Consider the following 7262-nt stretch of genomic DNA (forward strand, 5'->3'; position numbering starts at 1 on the left):
CTCTGGGGTTCAGGTTTATGCTGACTGTTGGTTCTATCATATTACAGCCACACAGCTAACAAATAGCATCTTCTAATATTGTGACAGATTCCTAATGCAGTGGCAAACCACTGCAGTGCTTAACTCATAAGTATGGGCCAATCTATCAGAAGATCATAGCCCAATCCTTGTAAACAAGGACAAGAGAGAATACGATGAAGGGCTTTTGCCCAAAGCATCGATTTTCCTGCTCCACGGATGCTGCCTGACCTGCTGTGCTTTTCCAACACCACTCTAACCTTGACTCTGATCTCCAACATCTGCAGTCCTCACTTTCTCCCAGGAGAGAATACAGGAAAATGGGCCATTTACAGATATTTTTACACAATATGTTCAGACACATGATGACCCGTGTCTGGAGCAGATTTGAACCCAGGCCCAGAGGAAGGGATACTACCTCTGCACCACAAAAGACAATTAAATGAAAGTAAAATATTGCAAATCCTAGAAATATGAAATTAAAATGGATTCTGGAGAAGTTCTGGCAGCATCTTTGGAGAGAGAAACAGTTTGAAGTCCAATATAAATCTTCTTCAGGCGTTTTCAGAACTTCTGCAGAAGTTTATAAAAGATTCGATATGTTGACCCTGTTTTTTTCTCTCCCAGAAGCTGCCGGACCTACTGAAGTCCTCCATGAGTCACTGTTTTACTCACAAGAGATGGGTTGTTTGTATGCCAAGGAAGCCAAGGGCCAAATGGTTGTCTACTTCGAGCAGATCCTTTTCATTCAGTAACTACTTGGCATTGAGTACTGAACTTTATCATGCACACCATCTCAACATGCCTAACACCTGACCTCAGCCTGAAACCCAGCTGCTCTCTATTTGATGGTAGACATGATAATTAAAAGATAAAGTAAGAAAAGTGAGAAAGTACAGCAATAAGGTTCAGAGATCAATGGAGTATGTTTAGACCATGTTTAATCCTTTATTTATAACTGACTGGGCACATCTTGGCATGGACGGCCCTTTCAACAAACATTAGGCAATCTGGGATCTGCCATCCCCAGAAAAATGCTTGGTCAAGTAGATTGGGAGCAGCCTTCTTTGGGAAATGCTGATCTGATTCTTGCAGCAACCGTCTCTTCAAACTCCCCTACAATACCCCCTCCTTACCTGACCTAAGTGGGACATGGATGTATGTCATCAGGTTTGGTGCAAATGAGGAGATTCAGTGTTGAATTTTCTAAAAGTTTACTTGATTGTGCATTTTTTGCCCTGAATTTTCTAGGAATTCTACTCATCGCTATCATTATAGACATATTCCACATGGTGAGCAAAAATTATGGCCCATTCACATACCCTGATTATAGTAGTGACAGCCTGTACAGTTGATCAAAGCTTCCCCCAATTCTCCTACGTGACTCCTGTTGCAGTCCAGCTATAACAATGGCATTCATCCAACAATGTAGTAAATTTCCCCAGTTACATTCCAACTCCAAAACGTAGGATCAATTTAGCTCAACCATTTACTATCCCACTTCACGTAATCATTTGCCTGATGACACGAATTAATTGACCACATCAGCATGTGACCTGCAATCCACAATAGCCAGTTTACAGATGTCCAGTTCGACATTGGTCAGAACCATTCACCGCCAGATCTTTTCATAGTTTTTTTTTAGATTAGATTCCTTACATGTGGAAGCAGGCCCTTCGGCCCAACCAGTCCACACCGACCCTCCGAAGAGGGACCTACCCAGACCCACCTCCTCTGACTAATTGGCCTAACGCTATGGGGCAATTTAGCATGGCCAATTCACCTGACTTGCGCATCTTTGGACTGTGGGAGGAAACCGGAGCACGCAGAGGAAACCCACGCAGACACAGAGAGAATGTGCAAACTCCACACAGACAGTTCACCCAAAGCTGGAATCAAACCTGGGACCCTGGAGCTGTGAGGCAGCAGTGCTAACCACTGAGCTAGTTTTGATCAAAGTAAGAGGATAAATGCCAGAGAGTTTCTCTTCTAAGTCAAGGCAATATTTGACTGACTGAGATATCAAGGATCTCTAACAAGGTCATAATAGAATCATAGAATAGTTACAGTACACGAGGAAGTCATTCAACACCTGTCTGGGACAGCTCTATAAATGCTATCCACCTGTCCCCATTTCCCTGCCTGCGCCCTGTAGCTTTTTACTGCACTTGTTAAATTTCCAATTCCCTGTTGAAAACCACAGTTTTATCTGTATCTGGCACAGTTTCAGATCGTGCATTTCTGGTCCTAAAATATTCCTCCTCACATCACTGCTGCTTCTTTTGTCAATCATTTTAAATGGGTGTCCATGGGTTCAGTTTTGCATTAGAGAAATTGTAAATGAGCTTTTTGACAGCGTATCTACAATTTCAGTACCAAGCAGGGATAAATCTTTACGATTACCTTCACAGTCACCAGAGGAATTATTAACATCTCACTGAAGACAACCAAATAGAAACAGTAAGGCTACAAAGATTTGTGATATTGAATCTATTCCATCAATTCCAACCGACCTCTGGACAAATTTCATCACTTAATGAAAAGTGAGAACAGCCCTGTTTTTCTCCTAAACAATTAAATTGCATGGTCAGAACTTTCACAATTTAAAGCTGCGTATTCTTTTGAATCTATTAGCAAATTGCAGAGAAAAACTGGCAAAACTGATCTTTCATTAAAAGGGTTTGACACCTAAAATGGTTCTCCAGTGTAAATGACAATACATTTTGAACAACAGTGGCAGGATCTCAATGCTTTCCTTTTTCCCCACATTTTATATACAGTTAGTGGGTTCAGCGCTTTCCATGAAGAAAGTGAGGACTGCAGATGCTGGAGGTCAGAGTCGAAAAATGTGGCGCTGGAAAAGCACAGCAGGTCAGGCAGCATCTGAGTAGCAGGACAGTCGATATTTCAGGCATAAGCCCTTCATCAGGAAAGACTTATAAAGGCCTTAGGCCTGAAACGTTGACTCGCCTGCTCCTTGAATTCTACCTGATCTGCTGTGCTTTCCAAGTGCCACAGTTTTTGTCTCTTACCACTTTCCATGTCAGCCACCATCTTGTTTAGATTGGATAAGTGGTTGAACAATGTAAGACCATTCCTACAAATAACATTCCCCATTCATTCAGGCTGGGAAGTTAGTACCTAATGGCTCCTCAGGGACCTGCAAGTCCTGAAGTAGGATTTGAACCCAGAACCATCTTCGTCATAAGTACATAAGCTTCTACTGAGGTACCACAGCTTCATATATCAGGCATTGCAATTTCTTTACCATAAAAAAGATGAATGAGCATCAATCATCTTTTGTGTACAAGTGAACTCTATATGTGAAAAATAGTATGATACTAAGGCTCATCCTTGTAGTCAACTGAATTGGCAAGATAAGACATTACTACCCTTTAGTTTTCTCCTTTCTTCTCACATTTTTCTTTGGGTAGAGAATCAAGGGGGTCAGGCAAATTCTATTCAACAAGGTGGTGATTAATCAGGCATTGGTTTAGGGTGGCAAGGTAGCACAGTGGTTAGCAGTGCTGCCTCACAGCACCAGGGGCCCAGGTTCAATTCCTACCTTGGGCAACTGTCTGTGTGGAGTTTGCACATTGTCTGTGTGGGTTTCCTCCCACAGTCCAAAGTTGTGCAGATTAGGTGAATTGGCTATGCTAAATTGCCTGTAGTGTTAGGTGGAGGGTTGGTGTGGACTTGTTGGGCCGAAGGACCTGTTTCCACAATGTAAGTAATCTAACAGTGGGGGACAGGAGTACCTTTTGTTATAGATGGTGACATTTCATGTTCAATTCTCCTCATCCAGCACCATGAAAGCTTCTGCTTTTAGGAGGTGGTATCAGGAACTTGATTCTTGGTGTCACTAACCTGAGGAACTGAGGCTAGCAGGTTGCGATCAGCTTGCTCAATGCAGAACATGCGTCAAACTGCAGATATTCTTGAATTCCCAAATGTAAACATTTTGCTGAGGATATGGTGGCGAGATTGGATTCTTCCCTCGGGATAACACTGGTAAAATAGCAACCAGGCCATCTCTCAAATCTTATGAACAAGACCTTCCAAGCTAGAGAATAGAGAGAGAGCCAATAGTGTGGGTGTGCTGTGTGAGGATGAAAGGGATGGAAAATAAGCAGGGGATCTAAGGGAAATGGAACGGTTAATAATTCATGGGTTTTGTTAATATCGCTAAAATTAGAAATCTGCTATTTATTATATGGAAATGTGAATAATATAAAAACTTAGCAAAGATATTCCATTGGACAAAAAAGTGGATTCAGTACAATTCAATTCAAAAAACACTGCTGTGTGTTTCAACCACTTGTTCAATTCATGGGCTGATTTGGTGAAATGTGTTTTCCAGACGAGACATGGGTTTTGTAAATATTATAGGAATACAGTAATTGTCATTCATTGCCTGCTTCTGCTCCTAACTCGAATGTTTGAATGCTATTATATGATTTTTCATGCATTTCGTATAAGGACACATTGCAAGGTGTGGATGGACAGGAGAAAGTATTATTCCTGATGAAGGGCTTATGCCCAGAACATTGATTCTCCTGCTCCTCGGATGCTGCCTGACCAGCTGTGCTTCTCCAGCACCACACCCTCGGTATAGATGGAGAGTCTGGTCTGTAGACTGAACTTGCTTCAGTAAGTCCAAGAAAAGCATTTGTTGCAGACTAAACAATTCTTAATGACAAATGAAAATATCAATGTGTGGGTCACCTCAGGTTAGAGCAATTTGCCAGCAGCATATAAGCAGGATATAGTACAACCTTTCTCATCTGTGAAAACGTCCTTGCATTAAAATAAGCTGGAAAATGGTCAGAATCAGGCATATTGATCATAAAAATAGCACATATAAGCAGTGGCATTTTTGATCTTTATCTATGTAAAATTGAATTTCTCTGTTAATTTCCTTGCTTTATGTTTTCTTTATTGCATTTTATTGTCACACTCAGTTTTCATATGTCAACTATCAATGTGAATTTACAGCCTATGCCCATTAGGTGACCCTATTATCTGTTGCACATTCGTTGCTGGAAAGAAATTCAGAGACACTATTCATTGACTATTTCTTTTCTCAGTACTCCAAAGTACAAATACTCCAGGGGTTCATTCTTATATTCTCCTTTTGGCTAGGAGTCCGTTTTGTTGAGTTTCATGGAGTATTCTTGCCCTGAGATCTCTCAGTGAATCTTACCAAACTCACCACATTAACAACCTGCCCCAATCCTGTGAAACCCCTCTCACCGATTTCCAGGCCCATTCTAACACTCAATGTAACCAGAAAAGCCACCATTGCTGAAATATCCTGACATCATTGGCACCAGTACAATCTTTAAAAGGCCGCAATGCACTGTCACTCCAGAGCTGCCCTGCATGGTTCTTGGACATGGCAAGGAAGTGAAACCTGATTCCCCACTTTGCAGGCAGAAACCTGGAGTCCTACTGGAAATGGTGGTTCAGAGGCAAGCCTTCCCTTCCCCCAAGACTAGCAGTGGAGATCATGACACTGCACCATTCCATACTGGGCCAAGATTCCTCCCCTTATCCCGTCTTCTTCCTCACCTCTCCAATAACCACCCACAGGTCAGTGCAGTCTCCGCTGTCTGAAGGAATGCCCGGCACTGTAGGAAAAAGGCCAATGACCTTCTCCACTCCACCATTTAGATGCTGCCATCTTCTTTCCAATACCTCACACTCTCTCCACCTCTGACACTGGACCCACCTCCCATTGAGGGCTCATGCTCTACAGGTCTCACTGTTGTCTGTAACATCTTTGCTCCCTCATTATCACCCACCCCAAACCTCGACATGACTAACCCTACATGCCCTCTGTGCCAACTACTCACTCACTCAAAACGCCTCCCCACCTGCGGAGAAAGTGAGGACTGCAGATGCTGGAGATCAGAGCTGAAAATGTGTTGCTGGAAAAGCGCAGCAGGTCAGGCAGCATCCAAGGAGCAGGAGAATCGACGTTTCGGGCATGAACCCTTCTTCAGGAATGGATCTGAAGACCTCCCTACCTGTACCAACATTAACAACTGGGTCACCCGCATTCATTCCCTTAGCACGTGCCTTGCTTTCATTCCAGGAGGAAAACAATCCACAAGAGGGCAGAAAGAGTCAAAACTGACCGCCCTTCAGTTCCCCACCCTTGACAAGGAAAGGGTCCTGTGTCTGATCACCCCAAATGGCTAACTGACTGACTGGGTCAAAGCCCCTGGACTGGTATTGACTGCTCTTGACTTACTGTGCAGGGAACCCCTGACTAAAGGCTTTAACTTAACTGAGGACCTCCAACAACTTAATGTCTGCTAAGTGGCACCACAAGAATGCAGTATAGGGAACCTAGCTTTCTGGTTAAGGGGCAAGGTGTAGAAAGACAAAACAAACCAGGGATGCTGTGAGCATCCAGGTAGATTCAGAGTGAGTGAGTGCGAAGAACAACCCAAAGATGCAGCATGATCCAGTCCATGAGGTGGGTACATGCCCCAACTCAAAACGGCCTTGCAGCGTTATTGCAGTGATAGTGGCTGTTTGCCTCAAGGTGAATCAGTGCAGTGTCGGAGCATCCTGTATGTGGATCTGAGATGTGTCATTAGTTTTCTTAAAGGTTGGCAAATGTTAGATGCCAATGTCTGCATTGTGTGTGGCCGGTGCCCATGAAATGTGCCCTGAGATGTTGGTGTCCATCATGCAGGTCCTTTGGAGTAAGATGGCAAGCTGAAGTCACCAGGTACCTCTTAGGCATCTAGTTTGCTCTCGGCTGATGATGGGATAAAAAGCTACATGTTAAGGAGGTGAAATGTGCAGTTAATAAGGTCATACATAAACAATGATCCCCTTAATGGGCAACTTGCATCTGTTTAGCGAGTATCTTGCCTCAACACCCGGAATTTAGTTAAAATGTGCAGCAAATTACTTCCAAAGTCAAGAGAAACTTCTCTGGACTTTACGCAGCGTTCTGCCACATTTCTCATATCAGCCCATGGTTTTCAGGTGCAAATGTTCCTTCAAGTGCCGCAACTTAAGGTACGAACCAAAAAACGCTTCCAAACAAAAAATTCCAATGAAATAATTAAAACCTACCACTGAGTTACCTTTTGTGTCTTTCAAAGCCTTCATTAAAGGTTTAGCTCAAGGCCTCAGCCTCTCCCAAAGGATAGAGGATCTTTCTTGATTTGCAGCATTATAAACGCTCATAAATCAATCAGCACAGAGCAGGCTTTCACATTATA

This window comes from Hemiscyllium ocellatum, chromosome 32 (genome assembly GCF_020745735.1).
Source record: "Hemiscyllium ocellatum isolate sHemOce1 chromosome 32, sHemOce1.pat.X.cur, whole genome shotgun sequence".
Taxonomy (NCBI): Eukaryota; Metazoa; Chordata; class Chondrichthyes; order Orectolobiformes; family Hemiscylliidae; genus Hemiscyllium; species Hemiscyllium ocellatum.